The following is a 22,335-nucleotide window of genomic DNA, read 5'->3' on the forward strand; positions in this document are numbered from 1 at the left end:
CATAGGCTTATGGCATTTAAAATCATAAAAAAACTTACATTTGAAAACATAACTTATAGTGCTTCCTTTGATTGAACAGATAGTTTTCTTTTGATCCAAATCGGTTCACAGATGGCTGAATGATGATAAGTTAAAATTTAGTCTGTTGCACACAGTCAATTGTATATATTCTCTCATCTGACTCGCTGTTACATACATATACACTCTCGCACACACACACACACATACAATTCAATTCTCAAGCAAGAGTTTCAGTTGAGAGAAGCAAGAATATATATATGTATGTATTAGATTTACAGCCTCTCTCTTTTTCTTTCTTAGAACGTGACATACAATCCGATTCTATTTTCCTTTTCCTCACGCCAACATATTTTCTTTTCTCTTCCTTCAACAGAGCTTCTAGCTAGCAGTCGTGAGATGACGTAGTCTATCCTCGCTGGACAACGTGACACATACATATCCAAGCACACTTTTTCAATTCACTAGATGGCGCTGTACCGACGACGCACTCTATCCTCGCTGGACAACGTCACACATAACGTCATTGAATCCGTAACGAAATATCTCTTGGTTCTCTTGCCGACACAAAATCCTTTAGAGAGAACACGTAAGCACAAGTGTTTATAGAAGCGGCAAATTCAAAATGTAGTAGTAATAAGATGATCAATATCTCGGCTCCTTTTGAGTATTTTGACAATCTGATTACATTTTTCGATAGCCCTATATGTATTGTGGGTTGCATACTTAACAGTGGCTAGCGTTGCTGGATCCATAACTTTTGAAATTTCAGGGGTAGAAATGAAATATGCCTATAACTTCCTTATTTATAGATCAATTTTGAAAATACAAACCGGTGTCGAGGTAGAATTTAAGATCTTATTTTTTACGTTTAGCGCTTTGCCTACCTTTAAGGATAATATTTTAAATTTTAATAACTTTACTAATTTTTGTCAGTTTTGAAAAATAAAAAATACTACCATAATGTACATAATATTTTATGACTTTTTTCAAAGAATTACATTTTCCGGAAACTCAAAGATAAACCGTAAAAAATTCCCGAAATTTTGAATTTGTTATAACTTCGTTAAATATTCATCGATTTTAAAAATTCAAACGAAGATTAATAGAGAAATACATTTACTATCTTTCAAATGCATTGTGGGCTGCATATCTCTAAGGATATTATTAAAATACTCAAATATCTCCCTTGTTTAAATACGGATCTTTAAAATTCAAATGACATTCAAAAGTACTGCTTTTCCTTATGCGTTGTGAATGTCTAAATCACAGTTTTTATGAGTTTATAACCATAAAACACTTAAAACATACTTAAATTTACAAGTTTGGATACTGGTAATGGAATCTTCTGCTAATTTCGTTCTCTATAGGAAACAATGATTTCTTAAACTCGGTCCATTGGTCATAGTTCAAGCTGAATAAAAAACCATTGATTTCGAAAACTATTTCCCCTTTTATGTAAAATTTTCACAATTACATTGAAATTATTAGTAAGAATGAATTTCTTTTGAGGGTCCATACTAACTACTCAATTTATTAATTTAAAAAAAATTTAATCATTTTTGTTATTTTTTAGATTCATTTTTAAAAAAGAGCTGGTGCATTTTATAACCACTAAAAACATCTTTCATTCCATCATACCTCATAAACAGTTTCTTAGTTTTCATCTCTTTTAAAACTTGATCCGTATCCTCATTATATCTCTGGGTAATACGGTTTTGTATTTTTCATTTGAAAGTACTACTACTCTTTCACCTGTGTATTTTGTTTGTATCAATTTCCATAAGGTTACTTCGTATGATTTTTCTTCCTCCTGATCTTGCAATTTAACAAGTTTTAAAATGGTAATATTGTTTTTCTTGTTTAATTGTGATGTCATTTCGTATTTATTGTACAAAAACTTTTAAAACTTGTTCATTTTTGTATTGACCTTATCTCGTTATATATATATATATATAGTTAATTCTATCAACAATGTATTTTATGTTCGTCTGTTAATTCTCCATTCATTACTTTAATAATATTAAGCTCATCTTTAAATATAGCAATTTGAGTAACCATATTTTTATAATACTCTTTCTTCGAAACTATATTAAATCGTGTTGATAGACCAGGGATAACGGCAAAAGTATATGCAAATGCTGTGGTAATAATTGAATAAACTGTAACGGGAATAAATATATTTATAAACCATGTTGAAGCAGAAAGCTGTATCGAAAATGCAATAAGAGTAACATAAATACATTTTAATCCCTTAAATTTCCCCTTATTTTTTGCTAGTAAGTTTTGAAGTGTTAATATCGTATCCTCAATGAACGCAATTAAATTCTCTCGTGGAATGTTATCTGGAATATTCATTTTATTAAATAAGTTTTTATGATATTACTATAAAAACACTTACAAACCAAAAATCTAATAAACATATAATTGATTTATATCTTCTCAATCATCTTTTCTTTTTGCACATCATATTCAAAGTTTTTCTTTCCAATTATTACAATATAACAAATCGTTTTATCTGGTACATCGCTTTCAAAATTAACAGTCAATTTCAAATTAGTTCTATCATTTACAGTTACTGATTTATGCTTGCTTGTGTTAACTACAAACATTGGTATATTTTCTAAAAGCTCTTTGGGATAATAAAACATCTTAGTGTTTCCAATTGTAACTCTCTTATATATCGTATACATTTCGTAAGCTTTGAGATATTTATGCTTTTCAAAACCTAAGTTCAAAGATCCTAAAGGAAAGACTCATTTGTAGAAGTACGAAAATGGTTATTCTGTACTTTATAATGATCAAAATGGCTTGAATCTCTTTCTTGGTTATCATTCCTATTAGTTTGGAAAAATGCAATCACAAAATTAGGCATATCAAATTCACTTGAGCTAAATTGTGTGGTTAAATCGAATTCCAAATATTTGCCTGTAACTGATTTCTGAAAACATTGATATGTGTTGAAGGAAATAGGAATCTTACCATCTTTTAACATGTTACATCTTATCAAGGTAGTACCGTTAGGTTCATAATTAACAATAGGCATTCCCAATTCCATATTTGTAATCTTAACTTTACCTGGATGTGGTTGATCATTCTCATATGTTCCATCCTGCTTTTTAGTTTTCCAAATAGCAAATGCATTATCATCAGAATCACTTGCTTTAAATACATATTTCAATTCTCCTTTCTATATAATATCTTTATAATCAGAACAAAATCCTGGTAAAAGTCTTACTAAAAATACTAATTCTTCATCTGTTCTTCGCCATGTAACTCCTTCCCATCCACATTCATCATAATGATTTGCTTCCGGATTTGAAATCGTACAGCTGTCGAAGATAAACCAGGATAATCTATAATATCCAATATCTGTCCAGGCTTACTAACTTGTATTTGAGAATACAGATGTAGGAAGAAGTTATTAATAAGTCTAATATTTTGACCAGCACTATATTCTCCATTAGCATCTCTACCTCTAATTTCAAAACTTACATAAATATCAGCATAATAACGATGAACAAACCCATCCCCAACATCTATATTAAACTCAATAGATCTGTTTGGTTTATTTGAATTTTCGATTGTTTTTTGATTAGATTTAAAGGATTCTAATTCATATGACTCTATCTCCAAATATCCTTATTGCTATTCACCTGACTAATGATTTCTGAAAAACTATATCCATCTGTGCATAGTTTAATACTACAATACATAAATGCCCACAGATTACCTCGTTAAAATGTTGTATACGATTGCTACTGTACTCTATATTATGACCAAGGTATTTCACGGGTGTCTGGTGGATTACCTACAAATGAATCAAATACATATCTTTTATTTCCTTCTTTTCAATAACAAATCCAATGTGTTCCTATATTTTTAGACATATCAAAACTAACAATACCACACTCATTTTTCTTTAGCGTCTTAATTTGTCACTCATAAATACACCTGTAAAGTTTCTTATCTTAAGCTGTTTAACAAGATGTATTAAATCCTTATTACTTAAGACTTTGATTTCTTTTTCTTTTCTGTTGGGCTTTAAGTATTTGAAAGCTTACCACCTTGTTTCTCTTCCATTGCTAAATTATGTCTCCTTTTGTTCTTCTAATTCTGCTTTATTCTTTTTTACATCTTTTACCGTTTTGACTACAGAAGCAACTCCAGCAGTAGCAGATTCAAGAGCAGCTATTAAAGCTAAAATTGTCGGAATAGTAAATATAAAACCTCCATAGTGAACTTTGTTATTATTGGTCCTCATTTCTTTGCTTATTTTCTTAACTTGTGGTATAGTAAGAGATAAAGACAAACATTTTTCTTTACTTAGTTTATTTTTTTGTTTTAGTTGTTTCTTAGTTAGAATGTGATCAATATTTAATTCTTTAAGTTCCTTGTGAGGAATTGTAAATGTGAAACCTTTCAACTTCATATTTATTATATAATAAAAACTTTTTATGAAAAATTTCCATAAAAAGTACATAAAAACCTAAATCTAAAAAGAATTATAAACCAAAACCAAATCTTACTTTTGTGTTCGTAGCTAAAGCAGTTCCAAGAGCAGTTAGTTTCTCACTTATTAGATTAGCATCTTTAGCAAAAGCTTTTTTCCAAGCTTTATTTTCTAATTCTTTGTCTGCAATATGTCTAGAAGCTTTATCTTTATTGTCTCTGTAATATATATCATGTTTTTGGCAAGCTTCATCAAGTGGGTTAATACCTTTATCCCCTCTTTCTAACCTTTCTTGTAGAAACCTTTCTGACCACAAAATTCATAACCTGGTATATGTAACTCTGGCATTCCCTTTATGTTTAAAATTTTATTCATTAATCCTTTCCCATACTTCTCATTATTCCAAAATTTTGGTGGCAGCGTATGCAATATATTTATCAAATAACCTATACCCTTCGGATCATTAGGAATAAATTGTGAGAGTTTAGAATTAGTCATATCCATTATGCCTACTTTCTCATTATAAAAGTAATCATTTCCAGCTTTTTCTTCTCCATCTACAAGTATTAAGCTATCTAATAATTTTCTCACATCATCCATCCATATATATTCCTTAGGTAATTCCTTATATATTTTGATTCCCTCTCCTGTTTTCTTTCTTGGTGGTGTTGGACCCAACGTTGGTTTTCTGTCTATCCCAAATAGGTTTAATAATTTCTTTGTTTTTCGCTTCTACTAGATCGTTGTTTTCTTGTATTTGGATCACTGTTATGAAATAGTACATTAGAATCAATAACTATTTGTCTATATTTTTCTATATCATCTTCATTATAGTTTTTTGGATTATGTTTTATTAGTAATTCCCATAAACCATCTGTTCCTGTGTAATGTTGATTATTAATAACTAAATCATCACCATGAAATTTAACTTCCATATCCCCTATCATATGTATGATTTTCCCGTCTTCATTATATGTTTGTATTCTAAAACTTTTATCTCTAGTTGCATAATATCTCGAAGCAATCTTACCAAAATGGGTAGTTGGTAAAGATTCTATTTCTTCTACTTTATACTTAATTTCTTCTTCCATGTTTCATTCCTGATTATTCCCGAAAAAGTTGTATTAACTGTTGATATTTAGGCTGATGTAGACTTTTAGAGTAACTGTAAACATTTGTATATTTAAGCCATTCAGGTGCTAACAAGAAATTATCAATCGTTAACGTTGTTTTACCACAACCACTAGGCCCAACTATTAGACATCTCATATCATCAGGTAGCAACACACCGTTCCTCTTTTTCTTTGTGGCTTTTTCTGTTAACCTTGCTTTAATATCCCAATTATCCATTTTATTATTTATTATATAATATATGAAAGTATTTAATTTAAATGGTTTTACATCTCTATTAAACATGTCTGCATTATCCATTTGAAGACAACCTAGAAATAGCTCTTGCAGGATTTTACACAACACACTTAACTCCAAACATTACAGAAAGAAATAATAAATTAACATTTTGTAGTAACATTTCTGACTTTCCTAATCTTACAAAACAACTCATAGTTCAACCTGGTCAATATAATTTAAAAGAATTAGAAGAATATATTAAATCAAATCTTCCATACTCCACCGATCCTTTCAAAAATATTAAATTTACTGAGAACAGAGAGAAAAATAGAGTTAAAATATTTAACGAGAGTTGCAACATGATCTTAGATACCATTAATACTATATTAGGTTTTAGCGAGAAAAACTTGGCTAGTAAAATAGAACATGTTGGAGATAAGATACCAAAGTTTCACCCATTCGATACTATAAATATTCACTGTGATTTAGCGTAAGGTATGATTCTAAAACATAATGATACAACACATAACGAAACAGATTTAATCGCAACATTTAGAACAAATGCAGAATTTAGAGAACCAATTATATACGAGCCTAGAGAAAAGATATTTTCCCAGTACATCAAACAAATTGAATAATTTCAAAGTTTCAATTCGAGATGAGAATGGTGATTTGATTGATTTTGGTGGAGCTCATATAACTGTTCTTCTTTATGTGAAATAGATATAAATTTTGTATATAATAAATATGGATACCTTTGGTAATGTTTAAGGTAGGAAGAATGATATCATTAGTGAAGAACAATTAAAATTTTTAAAGAATATAAGTACTAAAGAGAAGCTCAAAAACCATATTGATCTAGATAAAGTTTTAACATCAAATAACACAACATAGGTTGATTTTAAAAAGAAAAGACTATTTAATCAACAAGATGTAGTAACTTTTCATCAGCTTCAATCAATAAATAATCAATTAGAAAGTGATAGAATCAAATTTGAAGATGTATTAAAGTCATTACAAGACACATACATAAAGATAGATGATATTAACGCTTTTCGGAAAGAATTTATGGAAGAAATCAAAAAGACTAATAATAATGTAAATCTTTTGTTTAATGTAAACGATCCTATATCAGAATTCAATAAATACAAAGCGGAAATGTAATTGCAGTTAGATAATTTTTTTTACAAAAGATTTCCAAACATCAAACAAAGAAGCAAGTATGTTCATTATGAAGAAAGAAACTATAAATCTATTATGTCGATTGAGAACTAAGAATGTTAAAGACCCATCTTTAGAGTATTTAACCTATCCAATGGTTATAAGTTTCTCTATAATGGTTGACTCTATAATGGTAACACTCTAGTTGAAACGTTTCCTTTAGATGTTAAAAATGGTGATATAATTACCTTCCAAGCAGACAAAAATTCAGCTTTCGAAGAAGAATAATTACTATCTGTTATTATGTACGTAGAAAGAGAACTTAAATGATTTTCTATATAATAAACAGGATGTATTGTGTTAAGTGTAAGAAATCAACACATACGAAGAAAAATACCATTAGAATAGAACAAACAAAGAATGGGAGATATATTAAGAAAGGTATTCGTTTTGTACGTGGTGTTACTAAATCTCAACTCGTTAAAAAGAAAGATTGACTAGAAGAAGGTGAAGGTATTAGAGAAGACATTATAGAAGAAATTCACAAACCTTCCAGAAAGAATTATCCTAGGCTAAGTATTATTGTTAAAAGTATAGATGATTTATGGCAAGCAGATCTTGTGGAAATGGATAGTGGAGTATTAAAATGTGTTTCCAAGTTAAACAAAGGCTATAAGTATCTGCTAACGATTATAGATATGTTTTCGAAATATGCTTTTGCTGTTCCTGTTAAAGATAAGAGCGGTAAGAATGATACAGAAGCATTTGAATCCATATGAACAACGAGAAAACCTAGTAACTGATCAAGGCAAAGAGTTTTTCAATAAAGAATTTAAGAAGTTGATGGAGGAAAATAAGATTAATCATTACTCAACCTATAGTGGTAAAAAAGCTTCTGTTGTTGAGAAATTCAATAGAACACTTAAACAAAACATGTGGAAGAAGCTTACAACACAAGGAAATTATAAATGGATAGAGATATTACCAACACTAGTTAGCGATTATAATAATCGTATGCTTAGAACAATTGGTTTAAAGCCTATAGAAGTTACTAAAGCAACGAGCAAACAATATTGGATAAAATGTATAAGAAACAACATAAGCATGTTAAGCCGCAGTATAAGATTCTTGATCATGATCGTATAAGTAAACCGAAAGGGTTATTTGAGAAAGGATATACCCCTAATTGGTCAACAGAAATGTTTGTTACTAGCGAAGTTAGTCCATCTAATCCACCTACTTATAGAATTAAAGATTTAGAAGAAGATGTGCATGATAGATTTTATGAACCAGAACTATTAAAGGCGAAACATAAAGATGAACACATGGTGAAAAGGATGTTGAGAAACAAGGTGACAAAATATACGTTAAATGGTTAGGATTTGAATGATTCACATAATAGCTGGATAGATAAAAATAATGTTGTAGTGTAAATTTAAATATTGTCTTTTATGTAATAATAACCATAAAAGGTGAAAACAGGTTACTTCAATGCTACTAAATTGTGTGCAATGGGGGGGTAGAAGATTAAAAAATGGTTAGACAATAAAGATTCAAATGAAATATTAGAATACTACAATAACAAGCTAAGTGGACCGAATTCGGGCCACTTCAGAAACTCATCTTACGTAACACTGTCTGGTAACGAAATAAAGTTAAAAAATATTTTCTAAACAATAAATATGAGTACTATGGATAGTTTAAATGATATTTACTACGAACAGATTAAAGATAACTATTGGTATGGTTTGTTTGGTGATTTCAAATTGATTATAGATAACACTACAGGATACTTTAACGCTACTAAGTTATGTCAAAATGGTGGAAAAGAATTTAAACATTGGATGGAAAACAAACTAAAGAACTCATAGCATATATTTCCATAGCTGTAATTCCGGCTGATGAAATTATTAAGAAGGTAACAAGTGGTAAAGAAGAAGTATGGAATGAAATAAGAGGAACATATGTATGCAAGGAACTAATTCTTGACATATCTCGATGGCTATCTCTTGAGTTTTACATCAAATGCAACGAGATTGTCATTAACTATTTCATCCAAGACATTACACAATACCATGATGATATTGGAGAATTACACAGAAGAGTAGATGAAGTTGAGCGATCAATGGAACAAATACGTATTAGCAACGAACAAATGCGAACTGAAAATCAATATCCTAAAGCGATTGGAGCACCATATATAGAAGATCCAGGAAAAGTACACAAGCTGGTTATTATTAAAGATTCTCTCCCCTATTCAACTACAAAATATATTAGAAAAGTACGACATAGACAAAAGAGAACAACTACAGAGCTACGAGAGTTACAGGTATTGGGTTAGAAGAATTCAAGAGTGTAATATAAAGACAAGATTACAATGCCTCCAAGAAAAATATCCCAACATGACTATGTTGTCTAAAACCAGACCCAAACTCGATTTACCTTCTGAATAAAGCAAAAGAAAAATACGATTGTGTTATTTCGCATGGTTATCAAGTAGACTTACAGAATGAGGATAGAGAAGAAGATGATGAGTTTGTTATTGATTTGTTTTTTAAGTATAAGAGACAATTAACAGCGAATTTTGTGTTTAGATATTCGTAAAGGTAAGGGTAATGAGTTTTGGACATCCCTATCAGAAGAAGATTTGGTTAAAGAAATTGATTGTTTATATGATCGGTTAATATCTAATCCTATGTAAGAACTTTCGATATAACTTTTATGAATATTATTTCCATAAAATCTTAACAAATTTAAAACTAAAACAAGTTACTCAACATCAATCTTCACTGTTGCTGGTTCCAATGTACTATCCTCAGTCTATTCTTCTTCTTCTCCTTTTTCAGTATAATATTCAGCATCAGAATAAAACGGATTATCAGAATAAAACGGATTATCAAATATCATATCTTCTTCAGGATATTCGTTATTATTATTATTATTATTATTATTATTATTATTATTATTATTATTATTATTATTATTATTATTGATTGTAATAACTGTTCTACACAATTAACAAGTGTTTTATTTCTTAACCAATTAAGCATACACTCAACACAGAACACACGCTTACATGTTGTTTTACACAATAAATTTTTTCTTTCTTTACATATTGGGCAATCTTCTTAGTTTTTATTAAGCGTAAACCTGTCGAAAGTAGTATTAGTTTGTTTTTGAGGGAATCGTGAACATGCTTATTTACTCTTAAGAATTTAAACATATCGATCTTGTCCCTGATTTTCATTAGAAAGTTTTCAGAGAACTTCCTATCCCAACAAGCCTATATTATCTTGTTTAATTCTAAACCTTTGCTTTCAAACTCAAGAATGATTTTTTCGCTTTTATCGTTTAAACTAATATTTGGCCAATAAACTTTATTTTGATATTTTCTCACGTATGGTTCGTCTAGCTGTGATGTAAAAGCTTGCAAATCAATAAGAGAATCAAATTCTCTTAAGAAGGCTGTTAGTTTTTTTCCTGTGATGCAACAATTTATAGAAACTATATTAAAACTGAGTTTGTCTTTAAAGGTTTTTAGGAACATAAATTTGAAAAAATTTATTTTGCGAGAGAGTGTGTTCCAATGTAAATATTCTCTGAATTGTGTACAAACCTCAATAGCCCGCTACTTTGAATACTTTTCCCAGATAATTTTTACTGAACGCAAACCAATCAACTTCTTCTTTAAACTCATTAAGAAAATCTTCAGTCATTTGTCGAGCATATTCATGCATGTAGTAATCCCAATGAATAAGTTGTCTTGTATGTTCTTTATGGTTTAATACGAATTCCGGTTTTAAATGAGGATAAAACTTTGAACCATACCTTGGTTCACACAATTTGTCCCAGAAAAGTATATCACCATACTTATTAATAATGTTTTCGTGTTTAAGTAAGTCTTTTATACTTATATTCACTGATGATTTTAAATGAATGTTATAAAAATGCAACTAGAAAAATTAGGGCAGAGATGGAAGAGTTTTAAGGAAAGGGTTCGGGTTGGACTTTGCATTCTTTTGACTATCTTGAGCGAAGAATTAACAAATACCTAGTAATGAATGGATCATCATATATAGAACTTCCAGAAATAATTCAAAGAAGAAGAGCATGCATTAATATTAAAAACAAAGATCAAAAATGCTTCATATGGTCTGTTCTAAGAGCATTACATCCTGTTGATAGAAATCCATAAAGAGTTCCTAGAAAATATGAGCAAGAATAGGATAAATATTTTAAAGATATTCCCTTTCCTGTAAAAATTACTGATATAGCAAAATTTGAAAATAGAGCAAATATATTTATCAGTGTCTTTACCATGGATGATAATGAAAACATCTACCCACTTAGAATACCCAAAGAAAGAAAGCAAAACTATATTCGTCTTTTATGTTTAAAGAAAAGGGATAAAACACGATACTGTTTGATTAAAGATTTATGGACGCTGGTTGGAAGTCAAATAACAAAAGATGGACAAAAGAGATTTTTATATGAGGGATGTTTAGCTAAGCATTTTGAATCTGAAGAATTAATAAAACGGCATGCAGAATACTGTGGTTTACATTCTGCCCCTAAGATCATTTTGCCTAGAGAGTGGAATAAGATATTGGAATTTGTAAATGATAAGCGTTCTTTAAGAATACCATTCACAATAATAGCAGACTTAGAATCAATATTAAGAAGAATAAGTGCATGTCAACCTGATCCTGAAAGATCCTACTCAAATGATTACCAACTACATGAACCTAATGGTTTTACTTACTATGTAATAAGCACTTTGGATTCCTATAAATCTGGACCCGTACAATACATAGGGGATAATGTAGCAGATGAGCTTATAAAAAGGTTAACAGATGAAGTAATCAAAATAGCAAAAATATATGATACTTATACACCTATGACTCCATTATCTGAGGAAGAAGAAGAGATATATGAGTCAGCTATAATATGCCATATTTGTGAAGGAAGTCTTGAAGCTCTGAAACGTTTATTAGTGAAGAAAATAAAAAGCTTAAAGATTAAAATTGAGTATTTAAAGAAAAAGGTAAAAGAAGGATCTATACACTTGGAAGAAGAACATCATTTTAAAATAGAGGACGAGGAGGATGACAGCATAACAGAGATAAAAGAGCAGAGAAAAGAGATTAAAGAAGTCCTAGTAGAATGTAAGAAAGAATATAAAAAGCTTAAAAATAGTAGAAATGCACGCAAAACAAAAGTATATGATCATGATCATTTAACAGATAAATTTAGAGCTGCTGCTCATTGTTATTGTAATATAAAATATACAAATTCAAGATTTATTCCTGTATATTTCCACAATCTCTCTAGGTATAATGCGTATTTATTTATAAAAAGTTTAGGAGGTGGGGATGAGAAAGAAAAATAGATGTAATAGCTAACACTGAAGAAAACTATTACATTCTCAAAAACCATTCGGCATAAGGATGCAAAAGGAAAAGATAGATCTATCAAGTTAAGATTCATTGATTCATTCAGATTTTTACTAAAAGGCTTATCAGAGTTAGCAAAGAATTTGAAGCTAGAACAATTTCGAGAAATTTTAAAGTTTTTTCCAAGGAATCAGCTTGAATTAGTTCGTACTAAAGGAGATTATCCATATGATTTTGTTGATTTTAAAGAAAAGTTAGAAGAACCAGTTCCATTATCTAGAGACAAATTTAGAAACAGATTAGCTGGAGAGGAAATGAGTATTGAGCGTTATGGCCATCATGTAAAAGTCTGTAAAAAATTTAATTTAAAAACACTAAGTGAATATACTCAATTTTATAATAAGACCGATGTTCCTCAACTAACAGATATTATTGAAAATTTCAGAGATACAGCTCTTAAAACATATAAACTAGATCCAGCGTGGTATCTTAGCGGCCCTGGTTTTTTCTGTGATGCAATGTTAGAGATGACAAAACAAAAATTAGAATTATTGACTGAATATGACGAATTCCTATTTATAGAGAAAGGTATAAGAGGTGGAATCTCTCAATGTTCAAATCGATATGCAGTTGCTAATAATAAATACTTAGATAACTTTGACAATAAGAAAAACAGCTCTTATCTAACTTACATGGATGCAAATAACGAGTATGGTTGGTCGATCAATCATCACATGCAGTATGGAGGTTTTCAATGGATATATGTTAATAAGTATAATAAAAAGCACTTAGCAAAAACAATACTAGAAACAAAAGATGATTCTGAAGATGGTTACATTTTAGAAATGGACTTAGAATATCCAAAGGAACTCCATAATAAACATTCAGATTTTCCCTTAGCTCCAGAAAACTACATTAATAACAGAAAGCTTCCAAAGTTCTTGACCACTCTATATAATAAAAACCATTATATACTACAGTATCAAAACCTTAAATTCTATTTGTCACAAGGAATGAAGTTTAAAAAAATACATAAGATAATAACATTTAAACAATCAACCTGGTTAAAGAAATATATAGATCTAAATACTAATATACGATCACAAGCAAAGAATGCATTTGAGAAGGATTTTTATAAGTTGGCTAATAATGCTGTTTTTGGTAAAACTATGGAAAATATAAGAAAAAGAATAATTATAAGATTAGTACATAATGAAAATTTGTTAGAGGATTTAGAAGCTAAACCTAGCTTCAAAAATAGAACGATATTCTCTGAGAATTTAACTGCTATTCATATGTATAAAACTAAAATTGCATTTAACAAACCTATCTATGGAGGGATGGCAGTATTAGATATCTCTAAAATATGTTTGTATGACTTTTACTGCAATGTTTTGTAAAAGAGATATGAAGACAATGTAAAATTGTTAATAACTGATACTGATTCTGTTATAGCACATATAGAAACAGAAGACTTTTACGAAGATATGAAAGATATATATAAATATTTAGATACCTCTGATTATAAAGAAGACAATGAATATGGATTGAAATTAGTTAATAAAAAGGAATTAGGAAAATTTAAAGACGAACGGAAAGGTGTTGTAATAGAGAAGGTTGTCGGTCTAAAATCAAAAATGTATGGTATTAAAAACAAAGGGGGAGATCAGGATGATCCGATTAGAAAACGCAAAGGGGTATAAAGAAAAGTGTAGTTATAACAGGTCTATTATTTGAGGATTATGAGAACTGTGTTTTAGAAAAGAAAGAGTTATATAAATTACAAAATCATATTCGTAGTAAAAAGCATAATGTATTCTCAGTAGAAGAAAACAAGTTAGCTTTAAGTGCTTATGACGACAAGAGATATATATTGAATGATGGTATACATACTCTAGCTTGGGGTCATTATAAGATAACATTAAGGAAAGAAGATTTGATTCTCGAGTTAAAAGAGTCATATGATCAATACACTAAGAGCAGACGAGAAAGAGAAACACAACGAATATAAGAGCTAAATAGACTTAAGGGTTTTATGAGTGATTTCATAAAACAGTAGTTTATTTATCTTTACTCCCAATGTGAATAAGGCATCATCCTTACCCTCCATTTAAAAAATGCTTTTATATAATCATTCCACTTGCTATTATTAATATGATTGATAAAGATATGATGTTTCTTAAAACTGACATAGTAGTCTAAATTCTTGTAGGGCAAAGCATTATTCCACAGCTCGTTTATTTTATGGAGGTGGTATTTTGCTCTTTCATCAAGTTGAACTCTTCCATTCTTATAGTCGATGTAAAATTCTAAAAACATTACTTTGATATAATTCAGTTCGTTTTGTAAGTCTGTTAATTCATCTTCAGATAATTGTTCATAATTTACAGCATTATAAGCATACGCGCACCTTTTTTCTGTTTCATCGTTTTGTTTGTTCATTTTATTTCAGCATGCTTTACACTCGTCTCGTCTTGTATTTCCAATCGAGCAAATTCTTGGTATTGTTTTAATTCTCCACAAATTACACACTTTTTCGTGATTTATTAAATATAAAATATTCAAAATAGTTATTTCATTTTTTGTTATAACTAGATTGATTTTGCGATTCGATCTTATTAAATTTAATAAGGATTTTAACTACTTAATGCTTAAAAATACATTGTTAAGATTTAAGCTTAACAGTTTCAAGATAAGTAAGATTATTTAGTTGTATTAACATTATGTAGTATTATGCAACCTGTATTGCATTTAGAAAAATAGAGCAAAAAAGGAAGAAAACATATTGCAGCTGCTCCGGTTGACTTAAGAGAATGCAAGTGTGGGCGAGCGTATGATGATGCAAGCAAGTCACGTATTTTTTTTTCTCTTTGTCTTGAGGAAGAATGAATGCAAAAGTATATATATATATATATATATATATATATATATATATATATATATATATATATATATATATATGTAGCAGCAAGTCAGATAAGAGAATATATAGAATTATTTATGTCCATCATTCCAAACTTCAACTTCTCATTATACAACCATCTGTGAACCAATTTGAACGAAACAAAAACTGTTTTGCTAATCAAAGGAAGCAATATAATAAAGTAAATTTAATTAGGAGTTATAGGCACAATGTACAGTATTTAGCTTTAAGCTCAAAGCACTTAACATTCTAATTATTAAATACTTTACGCTATCCTTCTGTGCTGGTCAAAGCACTGCCATAACGGGGGTTCTAAACGTTGTAGGCACTCAAGAGATGGTCCAGAAGCTATGAACAGTCAGGAGAACATTATGGGATAGAGTAAAAATGTAATTATGTATAGTGTAATGTAGTTTTTAAATGTAAGTTTTTTAAGATTTTAAATGTCATGAAAGCCTATGCGCAAAGCACCCTACTCAAATCTCACTTTAGAATTGTATTTGCGCTAACCTTCTGTGTTAAATAATATTTGCCAAAAGTACTGGGACGGAGGGTGTGTTTAAACTGGTATCAATGGCACTACTCCTATATATTTTACTATAAAATAACTAAAACGTAATACTTAACTATCACTTCACAAAACAGTTTTGTGATGAAACAAAATAGTTATTTTGTTCTTCAGAGGCCTTCACAGTATTATCATATATGGAATTCTTGAGAATATGAATATGATATAAGCATTTAGCAATTTTCATGCGAAATCGACTACGTTTCATAGTTGTAGTGGTCCTCTTGCTTTCTCCTGCTCGTCTATAAATCTACAGATTTCATGAGTTCACAATTCCCATCTCTAGAAGATGATAGAATAGCCTAAGGTACCATTTGCCAGATCTCATAAGTAGTTTGTGTCTACTCATAACGGTATCAAACAAGTCAATCTCTCCCATGTGTCTGTTGTAAAGTTTAATTACTTGTGAACAAGACACATTCAAATTCAACACATGATAATTATGTTGCATTCTACGGACGTTTTCTTGTAGCACTTCCTAAAACCGAATATGTATAAGCTACGACAAAATGCACTTACGGAAAGAAACAACTATTGTGAGATTTACACGCACGAACTAAGTGTCTAGCTAATCAGCTACACGGTGCATTGAAGGGATATGTTATGCTTTAAAAAATATCAGATTAGTTAATCTAGAAGTTCGGAACACTGAATAATTTTACATTTTTACTATCTGATTCCTTATGCATCTCAACGATAATGGGGTTACGAGTAGTATCATTAAACGCATATGATAATCTTTATTAAACTCAGATTAAATGGAAGCTTTGAACAAGATAGTTTGATTTTCTTCGATAAAAGTTCTCACGTCTCTTTAACCATTCGTATCTGAGCCTCGAAAACTGTTTCACCATCTGCTATAGAGCGTTTCTCAGACAAGAGGTGGTGTGTGTCTCTGCTTGAGTATGCATTCTGCTGTTGTGAGTTCATGAGCAAGATGTATCTTGTTTTACGTGTAGTTTAAGATTTAATGATTATGCAACAAAGCTAAATGATATGTTAACGACGAAATCAGTGCTAATTGTGAAACAAAAGGATTGGGAGGAAACGTTAGAATCTTGGGAAATACCCACGCACACGGTGTTTGTTTACTACAAACTCAATTGGCGCCAGCTGAGATCAAACTAAAGGCCTCACGCACCAGAACGCTCTATCAGTGAGCTACCGCAAAACCCTAGCAATATGTGAAGCTCGAGGGAAATTAAAAGACTGTGTAATCTAGACTAAAAGACTAAATCTTAACAGTTTTGCTAACTTGAGAATGTGAGAGGTCAGATATGCTAATTACTGTATGAAGCAAAAGATTGTCCACCATTCACTGACTCGAGGAAAAAAGTTTGAAGAAACTTTCTCTGTAAAGTGCTTGTTCGTGCTGATCGCCCTTCCTTGAAGATATGGTCTCTAAATAGTACTTTTTCCCTCCTGCAGAGGGTTCCGGGGTTCCCTTTTGTCAACCCTCTGAATTTCTTTTTTTTGGACGGACAAGTGTGTTTTAAAAAAAAGAGCCGTTAGACCAGTTGCTTTTGTGTGTGTGTGTCCCTATGATGTGAGCGTGTGGTTGTCGTCGTGCCTACAGTGTTTAGTAGACAATATCGCTACCATAGTTTGAATTTAGTTTGTTCTATATTTGTTTGATCCAGTTATTATTAAATAATATATATTTAGTATAGGACCTTTTAATTTTAATATATGTGCATAGCAAAATACCTTTGTTTTGTACGTACATATTTAATGGTCCTTCGCTCGTGGATCAGTGTAGGACACAGTCATTACAGACAGAGTGTGAGTGATTTCAATTAAAATGTTTGTGTCGTGCGAACAAATAACTATGGAAGCTCTAGCAATCAAAAAACGGACTCTCAAAGCAAAAATCACGCGGGAAGAGAAAGCGATCGCTGCTTTATCGGCAACAGAAACCAGCTTCATTGCGGTTTACCAGGGAAGGTTCAGTGACCTACAACGGGATTGTTCGAAACTTCTGGTTGAGATTGAAACCATTTCAAATGACGAGCAGTTTCAAAAAAAGAAGAAGAAGAGCTAGCGAAGATGGACAACAGATTACTGAAGATATGTGTGGTGCTAAGGGATTTACAAGTTGTGGGAAAAAATTCGGTTTCTTCTTCAGAAACAAAGCAAATTAGTGAGGTGAAATTGCCAAAAATACAGTTACCCACATTTACAGGCAATTTCTTCGAGTGGTTTTCCTTCCACGATTTGTTCGTAGCCTCAGTACACAGCAACGATAAATTATCTGGTGCTCAAAAACTGCAATATCTAAAAACATCCCTGAAGGGGAAGCCAGCCCAACTCCTTCAGGCGATGCAAATTACGAACAGTAATTACAAAGAAGCATGGTAAATTCTGAACGCGCGGTATCACAATAAACGTGAAATTGTGAACTCAATTCTCAAACGCTTAATTACGCAACCATCCATCCAGCAAGAATCGGCAACAGCGTTGCGCAAATTAATTGACACAACGATGGAGTGTACTCGATCGCTGAAAGTGCTTGAGCAACCAGTGAAGCACTGGGACGCAGTTTTACTTTATCAAACCGCGGATAAACTAGACAGTGAGACGCGAAGATAGTGGGAACTTTTGTTAAATTCCAGTGAACAGCCATCTTTCGACAAGCTGGCGGCATTTCTGGACAACAGAGTCCGCGCTCTCCCTGTTTCAACCAACGGAAAGACTCGACACTCCGCAAGCAGTGATACAGTGAAAACCGAGAAAAGAGGCTAGCATCTTCTCATGTGACAACTGCACAACGGACCCAAAGTTTGTATGAACTTTCTAATTCAAACAATCCACTATACAAATGTTCCGAGTTCGTCAAACGTTCAGTGGCGGAGCGTATCGCTCTCGTGAAAGGGAAGAACTTGTTTTTCAATTCTATGCGCAAGTCTTGTCGGAAGGACAGTTGTTCATCCGGAAATTGCCGCAAGTCTGACAGAAAGCACAATACAATGTTACATTTCGAACGAGATGATGCTTTACCAGAGCATGATTCTAGTGTCATGTCACATTTTGCTTCCGAAGCAAGTGTGCCGCCATGTTCTATTGTGCACAGCGATTGTGAAAATAAAGGGAAAAAACAGTGTGTGATATCCCTACAGAGCTCTGCTAGAATGTGCGTCAGAGACTAGTTTTTAACCGAAAATACGTGCAAAACCTCGAACTATAAAAAATAAAATCCAGTGTTGTGATCTCGGGCATAACGAGAGCAGGGATAGGATCTGCAAAAGCGATGGTGAACTTGTAGTTTCAGCCGTTAGGTCAGATGAACGAAACATTCGAAACAAGAGAGATCGTAGTGTAGAAGGTAACATGTGATCTCGCAAAGTAACCCTGTGCCAGTGTTTCACATTGGCCACATTTGAAAGTGTTAAAGCTAGCGGACCCCACTTACAATATAGTGGGCCTGATTGACGTGCTTCTTGGAGCGGATGTGTTTCCATTATTAATGCTCGGTGGAAAGCGTGTTGGACCACCGGGTACACCCGTAGCTCTAGAGAATGTCCTTGGTTGGGTGCTATCTGGTAGCATAGGTACCACAAGTGGAGCCGTAACAGTGGCGCCATATCGTGCGTCATGTGAAGTGAACACAACCCTTCGTAAGTTTTGGGAGCTAGAAGAACTTACTTCCAAAAAATACTTGTCCGAAGAAGAGAACAACTGTGAAAAGCATTTTGCAGATACTCACTACCGTGACGAATATGTCCGTTATGTAGTGAGATTACCATTCAAGGAGAATGCATCGCCCTTGGGAAAATCACGTGCCACTGCAGTCAGAAGATTGTTACATTGTGAACGAAAGTTAGCAAATCAAACTCAACTTCAGGAACAATATCGTGCGTTCATGGAAGAATATCTGAGGTAGGGGGACATGGAGCTTATTCCCCCAGAAGAGAAGAACGTGGTACCTGAGAAGAGCTGTTACCTCCCCCACCACGCAATTCTAAAACCCGCGAGTTCAACAACAAAAATACGAGTGGTCTTTGATGGCAGTGCGAAGACAACATCCGGGATTTCTCTAAATGAACAGCTAATGATGGGCCCGTAGCTACAAGACGACGTTTTCCCACTTTTGGTGCGATTTCGTGGACATCAAGTGGCCTTATGCGCGACATTGCCAAAATGTATCGGGCAATTATAGTAAACAGAAAAGATGTTAATTTTCAAAGAATTGTATGGCGCAATTCCGCGAACTCTCCTGTAGAAGACTACCGATTATTAATGGTGACGTATGGCACTGCCTCTGCTAGTTTTTTAGCTACTAGGTGCCTCTAACAGATAGCAACAGATGAAGGTGAAAGTTGTCCCTTATCAGCAAGTGTACTAGTGAAGGACTTCTTTATGGACGATTTTCTGGGAAACGTGGGCGAAGCGATCGAGCTCCAACAACAGCTAATTCAGTTGCTGAAAAAAGCAGGCTTCGAGTTGCGAAAATGGGCATCCAGTGAACCGGAAGTGCTAGAAGCCGTACTGTCTCTATGCGCGAAGTGTCTGTTCCTTTTAAGTTCAACGATGACAACACCATCAAGACCCTTGGGGTGCAGTGGTCCCAGGTCAGTCACGAGTTTGGATTCAGTGTTTCTCCCTCTTGCAGCGCGACGTGTTGACCAATCGCATGATACTATCTGAGATCGCCAATATCCTCGATCCACTTCGTTTTCTTTCACCGGTAACCATCAAGGCGAAGGTGATTCTACAGTCGTTCAATACGCGCGGAGTGGAAGCAATATTGCAAGGAACTGTTCCTATTTGAGGAAGCAAAGGTTGAGCGGTGCATCATACCTCCCAACACTCAAAAATGTCAAGTAATTGGCTTGTCAGATGCCAGCGGGCGGGCTTATGCTGCAGTGGCGTATTTTCGGGCCGAGCTTTCAAACGGAACGGTCAGTGTGCACCTAATTGCTGCAAAAACAAAGGTGGCTCTACTTAAAACTGTTTCTCTCCTTCGATTGGAGTTGTGCGCTGCATTATTGCTGGCGAAGTTGCTCAACGCAATCTCAAATTCCCTTGTGTTTGAGGTGCAAGAGGTAAAAGCATTTACCGATTTACAGGTTGTGTTGGCATGGATTACTTCTTCCCCTGACAAATGTAAAACATTGTCGAATCGTGTCGCGGAAATACAAGAAACAGCTCATGCAGCGGAATGGTGTTTTGTAGACGGCTTGCTAAACCCTGCTGATTGTGCCTCCAGGGGTGTGAACCCTAGTGAATTATTGTGTCATTCATTATGGTGGAAGTGTACCAACTGGTTGTATGATGCAGCCTTGCCAACGGCTGCAGGACCACCCCTCATATCTTACAAGGTGACGGAAGAAAGAAAAAAGGTGTGTCAGTGCTATGTGTGCAGCTACAGTGGATGATATCACTAGACGTTATTCATCTCTGCTCAAACTGAAACGTGTTTGTAGCCTGATGTCGTCGCTTTGTCTACAACTGCAGAAACCTCCTTCAGAAGCTTCAAGGCCCATTAACAGCAGAAGAACTGGAAGGTTCTTTAAGGTGTCTAGTGAAACAAGTTCAAAAGCAAGCATTTCCTGAGGAACTGGAATGCTTGAAAAATGGCTAATCCCTCCCACCCAAAAGTTGTGTTTTGTGTCTAACTCCTTTCATTGATAGTAAGGGGCTTTTGCGTGTTGGAGGAAACTACAAAATGCAAAAATCACCATAGACAAAAGGCATCCGGTTTTATTGTCAAAACAACACCAGCTTACAGAGTTTTTAATTCAAAGGGAGTACCTCAATACGCTCCGCGGGAGTCCTCAACAAGTTTTTTCCATTCTTCGCCAAAGAATGTTGGGTTGTTGGTGCGAGAAATTTAGTAAGTAACATCATTCGAAAATGTGTAAGGTGTCATCGGTTCGAGACCAGAACAGAAACTCAAATTATGGGACCGTTACCCCCGGCTCGTGTAAACCCTAGTAGATGCTCTTCTCACACAGGTGTAGACTATGCGAGACCGTTGCTATTGAAAAACAGTCATGGGCGAAGCCGTATGAAATACAAAGCACACATCGCTTTTTCGTATGTTTTGCACTAAAGCAATACACCTCGAGCTAGTGTCTGACGCAAGTGGTGCGTCATTTTTAGCGGCGTTAAAACGCTTTGTATCTCGAAGAGGGCTCCCTAGTGATATGTATAGTGATTGCGGCAAGAATTATGTAGGAGCCAATAAGGAGCTCAGAGACAGTGTGCATACGAAGGGAAACCTGCTGACATCGTCCTACCAGAGCGAAAAGGGCATAAGATGGCATTACAATCCCCCCTCTTCCGCTCATTTTGGTGGTTTGTGGGAGGCTGGTGTGCGTAGTGTGAAACACCATCTTAAAAGAATTGTGGGTAATGCAACTCTGAGTTATGAGGAGATGAAAACCATCTTGACCCAGATTGAAGCAATTTTGAATTCACGTCCGCTTATCCCCTTATCTGAAGAATCTAATGACCTATCTGCGCTAAC

The 22,335-nt window shown here is 33.2% G+C and overlaps 1 protein-coding gene across 1 annotated transcript in view; it reads left to right on the forward strand.

Moving 5' to 3' along the window:
* LOC145667972 (sodium-coupled monocarboxylate transporter 1-like) overlaps positions 1-22,335 on the forward strand; it is a 110,873-nt gene that overhangs the window by 19,947 nt on the left and 68,591 nt on the right. The gene's annotated exons all lie outside the window — the stretch shown is intronic.

The sequence above is a fragment of the Thermobia domestica genome, chromosome 13 (genome assembly GCF_964235325.1).
Source record: "Thermobia domestica chromosome 13, izTheDome1.hap1.1, whole genome shotgun sequence".
In the NCBI taxonomy this organism is placed as follows: Eukaryota; Metazoa; Arthropoda; class Insecta; order Zygentoma; family Lepismatidae; genus Thermobia; species Thermobia domestica.